We start from the raw sequence: 12,596 nt of genomic DNA on the forward strand, positions 1-12,596 counted from the left end.
AAACTCCTACTAAAAGTGGCTACAAGCCTTGTAACCCACAAATGGAATTCCACACTTGTGGTTTGTCTAACCTTGGGAGCAGATAAATGGGATGGTAACCTTTCTACATGAATAAAAATCAGAAGGTGAGGTCCAAAGTCAGAAAGGATCAATAATAGAACTGGAAACTCCTGAAACTAGTGACCCTGGGAGAAAAAACATTCCCTGCATGTGTGTCCCAGTCAGATCAGACACCTGCAAAGTCCGTTTACCCAGCAGATCCACAAAATTAGGTCTCACCTACCTCTGCCCCAACAGATAGCACTTGACTCATCAGCTCCCCAGCCCCGCTTCCTGCTAAATGCTACAACTTGGGGGCTTCAGCACTCTAAAAACTCAAGTTCCATCAAAGGGAGTGCATAAGAGTTTATAATATGAAAATCTTCATTGGAGGAGCAAAACAGAGAGGCAGACTCCCCCCTCCACTCCTTAAGAAATGTTGCTACTCTTCTCTAGGAATAATATGCTGACCTAGGTCTTAAAGAAAATTAGAGCTTGGAATTGGTAACAAAAAATTAAGGAGGCTGCAAGGAGGGGAACACTAGGAGCAGAGTAGTGCAAAAGCCCCTTCCTACCCCAAATGTAAGCAAATTCCAACTTAGAAACACTCAGAAACCAACAGGAGATGACTCATGAAGTGGCATGTCCACCTCTTTCCTGGAAAAGAAAAAGTGGAAGCAAACATTCTTTAGAATCTTCAGAATCTTTTTGTTGCGGTGGTTGGAGGTAGGTAGATGAGCTGGCTGGCTTTTTTTGTTTTGTCTTCTGTGCCTCCTCAGGGTATAATATTTATCAAAGGCACTGTGTCAATCTCAATAAATGCTAACTAATCAGACAGTCGGTCTCCTCCAGGGCTTGAGCAGGGGCCTGCTCTGCATTGGGCGAGATTGATGAGACCAGCCAAGCACAGTGAGGGGGGCGGCCACTAGTAGATGTTTAATGAGTTTGATATTTCCATCAGCAAAGGCAGCAAGTGTCGTATTGGAACTGCTATGCTGGAAAACTCTGGGTTTGCCATCTCTGACGATATTAATTGGCGGGCCACGTGGCTGCCCTGCCTTGGCCTGTGGGAGGCCAAGTCTCCCTGAGGGCAGGAATTCATCTCTGTGTCCACAGAGTCCAGAGCAGCTCTGTCACATAAGTTAGATGACATCCTTTTCTACTAAAGGTATCCGTTGTTTTGGTGCCTCCATGGGATAGTCCACACCCAGGCCCTTAGCCTCCTTCCCTTTTAGCCTGTGCATTGTGTACATTTCGTTCTTTTTGAAAGCTTCAGTGATCCCTATGCTGGCTGCTTTTGTACAGCTGTGCTGTTTTGCATGGCTGCTCTGTTTGGTGAAAGAGAGGTGGTCCCCAGGGCTGCCCTAGGCACAGAGGTGACAGCTCATTATTCAGAATCTGCTCTGAAGGCTGCTCAGTGGAATTGTTACCAATTCCAAAGCAAGGCTTAGCTTGGTGCAGGGCTGTGGTGGGTGAGGAGGAACCACCCACAGCCAGGTGCCTGGCTCTCAGAGGGGGTCCCTGGTCCTTGTGAGAGATGACTAGCAGGCCCCCAGGCACTGAGCATTCGGACTAGTGGGGCTGGGTTGTGCATTTTATCAAGACATCAGTCATAGAACCCCTAGCCACTAGTTGGTTGCCTTGGGTAGTTCAAGTTATAAAGGTTTTGATTTCTCCAAATAGAGGTAGAGAGATCTGGCTTGGGGAATGCGGGCTCTCATAGTAGAGCGTGTTGAGCCTTCTCCCCAAAGGCATGGAGCAGAACTACTTTGACCAGCCAAGAGGGGGTTGTGCTCTCAGCAGCACCAGGACTCATGGTTCATGTGGAGGCTGAGGATTATTAGGAAGGGGACCCTGACCCATCTCTGGAAGGACGTTGTCTTGCTGCAGAAAGCACAGAAGCTCATGGTCCTTCATTCAGCAGGTGTTTGAATGACTGTATGTGTTAGACCTTGTTCTACACACTGGGGCAAAAGGTGAATGGTGTTTGAAAAAGCCCTTCTCATTCTTAAGGAGCTTAAATGTGTGGGGATGGGGGAAGAAAGTACAGACAGGAATCAAACGTGAATTACCCATCATGGGCTACAGACAACAATGAAGCAGAGTAAAGGGGAGGGAGGGCGACCTGTGGGGGCCTGAGGGGTATGGTTTCACTTTTGATGGCCGGAGAAGGTCTTTCTGAGAAGACACCTGAGTGAGAAGATAAGCCAAGGCTATTTGGGGATAACAGGTGACAGATGTGGCACAGATGCACATGCCTTGGGGCAGGAGTAGGCTGGGTGGGTGTGAGGACCAACGAGGTGCTCACTGGGCTCAGGTGGAGTGAGGAGGTGAATAGCAGGAGCACAGTGCAGTCAGATCAGGAAGGATCTTCTGACTTCAAGGGCAGCCTTGACCCGTGAAACCTCCAGAGAGATGAGCAATTGTGTCCTAGGCACTTCAGCTTCTGTGAGCTTAGGGGTGGTAGAGGAATTAAAACACATCTGCAGGACAGTTTTGAAGATATTTTAGCCATCGTTTCTAAGTTGTCTTACTATCCAAGGAATGTTGATTTTCAACTTTTGCTTTAATAACTCAACTACTTTAAAAAACAAATTCATACTATGCTTACTTAGAAGAACATTCTCAGAAAATGGTCAAATAAACACTTTAAGATTTTGGAGAATTAAAGGTGTTGTCCCTACCTAGGGCCGTGCCTGTAAATGTGGTAACTGCACAGCATCAAGGACAGATGGCAGAGGAACCTTTTCTGATCAGCGTTGTCCAACCAGTTTTCCCATGTTTGCTACTAGAAACCTTGCGCTGGGTCTTCTTACAGTACTAATATCCCACTTGAAAAAATAAGACAAAACAAAGCCCCTAGCTACATTTGTATCCCCAAAGACAAACTAGTAAAGACAGTTCTTTAGCATGTTGCTGGGGCATTTATTTAACTTAGTATAGGTACTGTATTAGCCTCATAGATACAGGATTTTCCTCCAGTGTTGATTCTGATAAGCTGTCCCAAATAAGCTTTCAGAAGAAACACTGAGTAATAGTGCCTGCAAGAGTTAAAACTAACCACTCCCCCAAGTCCAAAAAAAGGAGCTGCTGAATGGTGTTGAATGAGTCCTGAAACCTAAGGTGTTATTTATCATGCTCAGGGGATGCAGCTGCCTGTTTTATGTTGTTAAAGGGTCTCCCACTGCACCCTGCAGCCCTGACAACCACAAAGTGGGGGCCATTTGGCTGCAGAAGTTTGTTACCTGCTGTGTCTGCCAACAACTGTTTTTAGCTGGCTGGGAAGACTGGGGTTGGCTGGTACCTGGGGAAATATGATCAAGGAAGCATTCTCTCACCCACCTGGGGTGTGGAGCTGAGTGTGGGATTGGTCCTTTCCTGCTGTTCATGAAAGATCAGGAACATGGGCCTACCTCCAAAATTGTTTAGGCAAGCAAGAAAAGCAAATCCCCCTGATGCCACTTTAAGGTATGGCTTAGAATAATAAAGCCAAGTCAGAGACCTACATTCATGAATCAAAGAGGGAAACAGAGGGAAGAAACGAGCCTCAAAACAATAGGTGTAGGTGGCATATGTGCTGTTAACCACAGCACTCCCAGACTGTAGTCTTGGCTCAGGTTTTAGATCATAGGTTGTTGCAATGAAGTCACATGTTCTTAGGTGGCATTCATAGGACTGGAGATTTCAGGACCCACTTGGTGATGATGTCATGCACTCTGTGCTGGTCAGATGGCATGTTCCATTTCAGAGCGATATTGACTGTGTGTAGGATGCGCAAAGGATGGCGAGGGGTCTTGGTCTTCTCAGGTGACCTACTGCTCTGTGAGCCATCTAGATATTAGGAGGATGTTAAGGGGAAGCAAAGTTTTGCTCCATGGTAAGGTCTGGTTACTTCACAGCCTGCTGTAAAACCTACCAGTAGTTGACTGATTCAGAGGGTATGGCCTTGTTCCTGGCAGGATGGGGCAAGACCCCTGCCTTCCTAAATGTGACATAGATCATGCTTCATTGCACCACCCTAGGCTTTATTTTGTAAAGTACATACCATGTGGTTTCTCCTGTTGTGTTGTTTTCAGTTTGATTTTAATTGTATGTCTAGAAAAGTGAAATCTATTTTGATAATTTGCCAACCTAATTTAAAGGTGCTCCTGAAGTCATTGAGTGGTGAACTGCCTCCAGTAATAGCAAATTAGATGCATTTGAAGAGTGTTTTTCCTACATTGTGTGTGCTCCCTAAATTGAATTATTTGATTAAACAAGCTCATGTATTCTAGATATTTTAGTCAACTGTAAACACACTTATTTAAAAAAAAAAAAAAACAATTTTAAAGGGAGCCCTTATTTGTGACTGAGGGAATGCAGGGCCTTTCTATTCATTTTATAAGCTTTCAGGTGCTGGCGGTGGCCTGGGTTCTGAGGATGTGACAGTCTGGCAATATAGTCCCTTGGTCCATGTTGAGGACTCTGGTCTAGGCTGAGCAGGCAGGTGTATGAGGAAGCATTGCTGTCTCACAGGCTCTGGAGGGATGTGCAGGCCCTGTCAGAGGAGGACACCGAGCACAGGGGCACCCCCACCACCCCATGTGGTACAGGAATGTTTCCCAGGAGAGTGCTGGTCAAGAGCTAATAATGAGAAGAAAGTAACCAGTAAAAGATGGGGACAACAGAGCCTGGCAGAAGGAACAGTGAAACATTCAGGCAGATCCTGGAGGGCAGGAAGAGGCTGGGGAGGGGAGCTGGGCCCACCCAGGTGGAGTTAGGAGAATAAGAGGAGTTCAGTGTTTCCTGAGGACAAAGGAAGAGAAACCATTCACAAGCTGATTCTCCCTCCCTCTACCTACCCAGTCTTGACTTTTCTCAGTGCCCCTGCCGCAACCACACGTTTTGGCAATGTAGAACTCTTCACATTCCCAAACCCGTGCCCTTCCTCCTTCCAGACCTTTAGGCACTTGTTCTTTCCACCTAGAATGGCCCTCAGCTGCCTGAGACATCCCACTTGCAGGCCTAATCCAGATGACCCCCACCTCTTGTGAAGCCTTCATGGACCCTGAGGCTACCTTCTTTTCCTTCTAAATCACCTTATTGTAGTGATTCTCAATCAGGGGTGATTTTGCCATTAGGGGACATATGGCAGTGCCTGGAGACATTCTGGTTTTCACAAATTGAAGGTGGGAAGAGGGTGTGTTGTATTGGCATCTGGCCGGTAGAAGCCAGGGATGCTGCTGAACACCCAGGAATGCATAGGAGAGTCCCCTACTCCCCCAAGAAAGAATTATCCAGCCCAGAATGTTGACAGTGTCAAGGCTGAAAAACTTTGCTTTATAGGAAGCTGCTACAGCCCTTATTGATATCATTACTATTTATGCACCTGTCCCTCATCCCTGCCAGGCTGGACACTCTCTGAGGACAGCTACTATATTAGACTGTTCTTGCGTTACTATAAAGAAACACCTGGGCTGGGCGAAGTGGCTCACACCTGTAATCCCAGCACTTTGGGAGGCTGAGGTGGGCGGATCACAAGGTCAGGAGTTCCAGACTAGCCTGGCCAATATGATGAAACACGTCTCTACTAAAAATAAAAAAAATAAAAATAAATTAAAAAAATTAGCCGGGCATGGTGGTGCATGCCTGTAATCCCAGCTACTCAGGAGGCTGAGGCAGGAGAATTGCTTGAACCCGGGAGGCAGAGATTGCTGTGAGCTGAGATCACGCCACTGCACTCCAGTCTGGGTGACAGACGGAGACTCCATCTCAAAAAACAAAAACAAAAGAAACACCTGTGACTGCATAATTTGTAAGTAAAGAATGTCTAATTGACTCACAGTTCTATAGTCCGTACAGGAAGTGTGGTGCTGGCATCTGTCCTGATGAGGGCCTCAGGGAGCTTCCAGTCATGGCAAAAGGTGAAGGGGGAGCAGGTATCACATGGCGAGAGTAGGAGCAAGAGAGAGTGGGGAGGTGCCACACATTTTTAAACAACCAGATCTTGCGTGAACTCAGTGAGAACTCATCCCTCACTGAGTTCACGCTAGGGCAATGAAAACTTTGCATCCCCTTAACATCCTCCTAGTATCTAGATGGCTCACAGAGCAGTAGGTCACCTGAGAAGACCAAGACCCCTCGCTATCCTTTGAGCATCCTACACACAGTCAATATCGCTCTGAAATGGAACATGCCATCTGACCAGCACAGAGTGCATGACATCATCACCAAGTGGGTCCTGAAATCTCCAGTCCTATGAATGCCACCTAAGAACGTGTAACTTCATTGCAACAACCTATGATCTAAAACCTGAGCCAAGACTACAGTCTGGGAGTGCTGTGGTTAACAGCGTGTATGCCACCTACACCTTCTATTGTGAACTGAGTGAGGGATAAGTTCACCAAGGGGATGGTGCTACAGCATTCATGAGGGATCCACCCCCATGACCCAGTCACCTCCCAGCAGGCCCCACCTTCAACACTAGGAATCACATTTCAACATGAGATTTGGAGGAAATGAACGTCCAAACCATATCAACTACGATGAGTCAATCTATCTCATTTGGTATCCCCCAGCCCTGGCAAGGCTTCTGGTACAGAGGTGTGTCAGGAAATGTGCGATAGATGAGTGATAGCCTTGCCCTGTGTCATACTAGGGGCCAGAACTAGGCTTGGTGAGTGGGTGCCTCTACGGATAAAACATCGTCACTCTCGGCCAGTGCTTTTTCTTCTGTACCTTGCCCTCAACACCAGGTCACATTTTAGCCTCTGAAGACATACAACATCTGTTGCATTAATTATTATAGGCAATAAATATTATAGGCAATAAATGTTATTCTTTGGCAAAATAAACTGCCAAAGAATAATAACTTGGTATAATTAGTTTGATGCATGTATATTTTTATCAGCTTTATCTGATTTGACCTCCTGTGGGGCGGAAAGCCAGCCCCTTTGCCTGACTCTCCATACCGAGAGTCCCTGACTGTGCTTATCATTTACTTATGGGGTGAGGAGTTCTGCTGGATATAAAGACATAAGACCAGCAGCTCTCAAACTCTAGAGCCTCAGAATTACCTGGACGACTTTTGAAAACACTCTTGTCAGGGCCTCCTTCTTGTAACTCATGGAAGCCCATCCACAGATAAACGGATGAGACAAACTGAGTCTGCTTGAATTGAGGAGAAAGAAAAATTGAAAAACTCCTTAAATTTGAAGGAGTTCTAGACTGTTAAGAGTGTTGGTCAGGTGCCGGTGGCTCATATCTGTAAACCCAGCCACTTTGGGAGGCCAAGGTGGGCAAATCACTTGAGCCCAAGAGTTCAAGACCAGCCTGGCCAACATGGCAAAACCCCATCTCTACTAAAAATACAAAAATTAGCCGGGCATGTTGGCAGGCACCTGTAGTCCTAGCTACTCAGGAGGCTGAGGTGGGAGGATCACCTGAGCCTGGAGAGGTTGAGGCTGCGGTGAGCCGAGATCTCACCACAGCACTTCAGCTTGGGTAACAGGGTGAGACCTTGTCTCAAAAAAAAGGGTGTTAACAAAGTGCTTGGATCTTTTTGCAAGTCCTCAATAGTATTGTATTGTGTATCCTACTTTTCTATGTGGGGCCTTAAAGGACAAACCTAAGGTAAGGCCACTACAGACCCATCAGCAGCTCCCCAGAGTGGCTGAGGCGCCTTTAAGTGAGAGTCACTGCCTTCTGAATTCCTGGGGTGGGGAGAGCCAGTGACCTCAGTCCTTAGCTCCAGTGTGTTGCCATTTTTTCCTGCCCCTTTCTACGTGATGCCGAGGATGGGGCAGCTGCTCCCTTACTAACTCACCTCTCGGTGCCTTGAGTTTAACTGAAAGCCAGGAGAGGAAGGAAAGATGGCATTTAAGCATTGCAACCAGTTGAAATTCAAACCTCATACAGGCTTCTGCTGGATTAGTCCATATCCCTAGGGCCACCTTTCTTGGTTTTAATGCCATAAAGTCTAGAAGAGTTTGAAAGGTGGCTTTCTGATGGGGGTGCAGATGGGTACTCGGGGGTCTCTATGGTCATCTCTCCTCTGCTCCACGTGGTCATCTCCTAGGTTGCAATCCCAGTAGTCGCCAATTAGTCCCTCTGCCATTGCACACTTGCTAGTCATTATGTGTTGTGGTGCTGTCCTGAGGAGGTCATTTTTGAGACTCTTTCTACACAGGTTGAGATGAGTCCTCCAGAAGATGACTGCATCCTTTGACTTAAGCTAGAAAGGGTGAGGTTGTTCTTTGTGTCAGTCAGCGTACAAGTTTTTGTGTGGACTAGGTTTTCATTTCTCTTGGGTATATGCCTAGGAGTAGCATTGCTGGGTCACATGGCAACTGTATATTAAACCTTTTGAGGAATTGCCAGAGTGTTTTCCAGAGCTGCTGCACCATTTTATATTCCCACCAGCAGCATATGAGGGTTCTGATTTCTTCATATTCTCACCAACACTTGTTATTGTCTGTCTTTATTATAGCCATCCTAGTGAGTGTGAACTGGTATCTCAGTGTGGCTTTGGTTTGTATTTCCCCAATAAGATATTGAGTGTCTTTTCTGTGTTTATTGGCTATTTGTGTATCTTCTTTGGAGAAATATCTATTTCAGTTCTTTGCCCATTTTTAAAATTAGGTTTTCTTTTTATTGTTGAGGTGCAAGTGATTTTTATATATTCATGCTATGAGTCATGTATCACAGGAGTCCCCAACCCCTAGGAACCAGGCCGCACAGCAAGAGGTGAATGTGTGGGCAAGTGAGCAAGGCTTCATCTGTATTTACAGCCGCTCCCCGTTGCTCGAATTACTGCCTGAGCTCTGCCTCCTGTCAAATCAGCAGTGGCATTAGATTCTCATAGGAGCACAAACCTTACTGTGAACTGCACATGTGACACTTTCCTTATAAGACTCTAATGCCTGATGATCTGTCACTGTCTCCCATCACCCCCAGATGGGACCATCTAGTTGCAGGAAAACAAGCTCAGGGCTCCCACTGATTCTACATTATGGTGAGTTGTATAATGATTTAATTGTGTGTTACAAAGTAATAATAATAGAAATAAAGTATATAATAAATATAAAGTGCTTGAATCATGCTGAAACCATTCCCCCCTCACCCTGGTCCGTGGAAAAATTGTCTTCCATCAAACTGATCTCTGGTGCCAAAAAGTTTAGAGACTGCTGATGGTGATTTGAAAATATTTTTTCCCATTCTGTGGGTTGCCCTTTCACTTTCTTGATGGTCTGAAGCATAAAAACTTTAAATTTTAATGAAGTTCAATTTATTTTTAATTTGGTTGCTTGTGCTTTTGGCATTGTATTTAAGAAAACACTGCATAATCCAAAGGTCACAAAGATTTGTTGCCATGTTTTCTTCTGAGAGTTTTATAGTTTTAGCCCTTACATTTAAGTCTTTAATGCATTTTGAGTTAATTTTTGTATATTATGAGGTAGTGATCCAGCTCCATTTTTTTCCATGTAGATATCCATTTGTCCCCGCACCCTTGATTAAAAGACTATTCTTTTCCTCATTGAATTGTTTTGGCACCCTTGTCAAAAATCAATTGACTGTCAATGTGAAAGTCAATTCTGTTTCATTGATCAGCATGTCTGTCTTTATGCCAGTATCACGCTGTCTTTATTACTTTATCTTCTAGTGAGTTTTAAAATTTAGAAGTGTGATTATTCCAGCTTTGTTCATCTTCTTCAAGATCCTTTGGGTATTTTGGATCCCTAGATATTACATATGAATTTAAGGAACAGCTCATGAATTTCTGCAAAGAAGCCATGCAGGATCTTCATAAGGATTACATTGAATCTGTAGATGAATTTGAGGAGTGTTGCCATCTTAAAAAGTGTTTTGATCCATTATCTCAAGATGTCTTTCCATTTATTAAGATCTTTAATTTCTTTCAATAATGTTTTTTCATTTACCGAGTATGAATTTTATACTTCTCTTGTTAAATTTATTCCTAAGTATTTTATGCCATTATAGTGGAATAGTTTTCTTAATTTATTTTTCAGATTGTTCATTGCAAATATGTAGAAATACAATTGAGTTTTGTATATTGAAGTTGGACCCTGCAACCTGAACTCATTTATTCTAATAGTTTTTAAGTGAATTTCTTAGGATTTTCTATATACAAGATTGTGTCATCTGCAGATAGCATTCATTCTGGATGCTTTTGTCTTTCTTGCCTATTGCCCTGGCTAGAACCTTCAGTACAATGCTGAATAGAAGCGGCAAGAGCAGACACCCTTGTCTTCCTGATCTTAAGGAAAACGCATTCAGTCTTTCATCATAAAGTGTGGTATTAGCTATGTAATTTTTATCAGGTTGAGGGTGTTCACTTCTGGTTCATAGTTTGAGTGTTTTTATCATAACCACTCACTAGTATTTAGTTGAGGATTTTTGAATCTATATTCATAAGAGATACTGGGCTGTAGTTTTGGTTTTTTTGTGATTTCTTTGGTTTTGGTATCAGAGTAACACTGGCCTCATAGAATGGAATTGGGAAGTGTTCCTTCTTCTAATTTTTGGAAGAATTTGTAAAGAGTAGATCTGTTTAAATTTTTGCTAAGTGGTGGAATGGTTTTAAAGTGTGTATTTCCATTTCATGCCCAGTGAGAGTAATGTAGAACCATCTACATATATTGATCAACTGCTCTATGCAGTGACTTTTGCTTGGTACTTCATATGCGTCATCTCATTGAATGACGAGAAACTCTGTGAAGTGGGTGTCCTCTTTTTTTTTTTTTTTTTTTAGGTGAAATCTTGATCTGTTGCCAGGCTGGAGTGCTGTGGCACGATCTCAGCTCACTGCAACCTCCAACTTCCTGGTTCAAGCGATTCTCCTGCCTCAGCCTCCCAAGTAGCTGGGATAACAGGCATGCACCACCACGCCCAGCTAATTTTTGTATTTTTAGTAGAGACGGGGTTTCAGCATGTTGGCCAGGATGGTCTTAATCTCCTGACCTCGTGATCTGCCCACCTTGGCCTCCCAAAGTGCTGGGATTGCAGGCGTGAGCCACTGTACCTGGCCGGGTTTCCATTTTATAGAGGGGGAAACAGGTTTATAGAGCCCAGGATCTGTGTGGCTGTGAAACTTGTTGTCTTTGCCATATACCACACTTAGGATGTGATCACAAGAGATCATTCTGTGGGGAATGGTGATGGATCAGCCAGCCATGGGGGAAGGGAGATCTCAGGTCTGGAAGCCTGAATTTTGAGGGGGCACTGGCATGTGTTCCTCATTCTCTCCCTGCCTGTTTTTTGCAATGCTCAACTATGTCCTCATTCATGTCACAAAGGCAGGGATGTGATTTTAGTAGGGAAAATTACTTGACAGCCTCCTGCAGAATGAATCTCCAGGGGATCGAAGCGCAAAGGTGAACCAATTGCAATTTAGCCCCCATGTTATAAAAGACCCTTTCCCATCCTCCTCTATACCAACTAATGATTTCAAATTCTCTTAGAACACAGCTGAATTGTTACTTTTTAAAAACCCATACAAATAGTTGCTCTAATAATAAATAGCAAAAACATTTTTTAAAAACTTTCTTCACACTTTTTTTTTTTTTTTTTGAGACGGAGTCTCGCTGTCTCCCAGGCTGGAGTACAGTGGCACGATCTCAGCTCACTGCAAGCTCCGCCTCCCAGGGGGTTCATGCCATTCTCCTGCCTCAGCCTCCCAAGTAGCTGGGACTACAGGCACCGGCCACCACACCCGGCTAATTTTTTGTAATTTTAGTAGAGACGGGGTTTCACCGTGTTAGCCAGGATGGTCTCGATCTCCTGACCTCATGATCCGCCTGCCTCAGCCTCTCAAAGTGCTGGGATTACAGGCGTGAGCCACTGTGCCTGGCCTCTTCACACTTTTAATTCTTACTCCTCTTTGAGTAGACTACAATTTTTCTTTAATTAGTATTTTTTCTTTTATACTTTTCTTTTCTGGTAAGAGTCAGCTTATTTTGGTTTTGTCAACATCATCAGAAGTCCAACACTAGATTAGACAGTTGAATGTCAATAGCAAGTCATCTCTTTTCCAGAATTTGAACTGTGCTGGTCCAATAAGACAGGTAAAGCAAGTGGGATGCAGACCAGAGATAATTTGTTCATTGTGAGCTTTTGGCCTTCCTAAGACCAGAGTTGAGAGCTCAAAATTTAGCAAAACAGGCAAAGAAATACAAAAACATGAAAGCTGACGTGGACCCAATCCCTGTTGGACTGAACAAAAGGGGATGAACGCGGGAATAAAGACAAAGACAAAAGAGTAGATTTGGAAGAAGGGGTCGGGGGCTCCTTGCTTCCAGTAAACAAGGGCCCTGAGCTTTTAGCTCCCTTCGTATTTATTGAGTAAAAGAGATAGGGAGAAGGGGGTGGTTGTCACTCAGCAGCTTGACTCGGTGCAGGCTTGCACAACTGCATTCTCTGAACAGTAGTCTCCAGATGTTCCAGTAGATAACCTCAAGGAGCACGGTGCCAGGGAGTGATTGCACTCAGCAAACCTTCTGGTGGCAGGTGCAGATGTGAGTTTGCCCACATCCTGCATTCATGATACACAGTTTGCTGTT

At 44.5% G+C, this 12,596-nt stretch overlaps 1 protein-coding gene across 3 annotated transcripts in view; it reads left to right on the top strand.

Moving 5' to 3' along the window:
• MYO5B (myosin VB) overlaps nt 1-12,596 on the top strand; it is a 374,136-nt gene that overhangs the window by 306,922 nt on the left and 54,618 nt on the right. The gene's annotated exons all lie outside the window — the stretch shown is intronic.

The sequence above is a fragment of the Hylobates moloch genome, unplaced genomic scaffold, assembly GCF_009828535.3.
Source record: "Hylobates moloch isolate HMO894 unplaced genomic scaffold, HMol_V3 SCAFFOLD_5, whole genome shotgun sequence".
Classification (NCBI taxonomy): Eukaryota; Metazoa; Chordata; class Mammalia; order Primates; family Hylobatidae; genus Hylobates; species Hylobates moloch.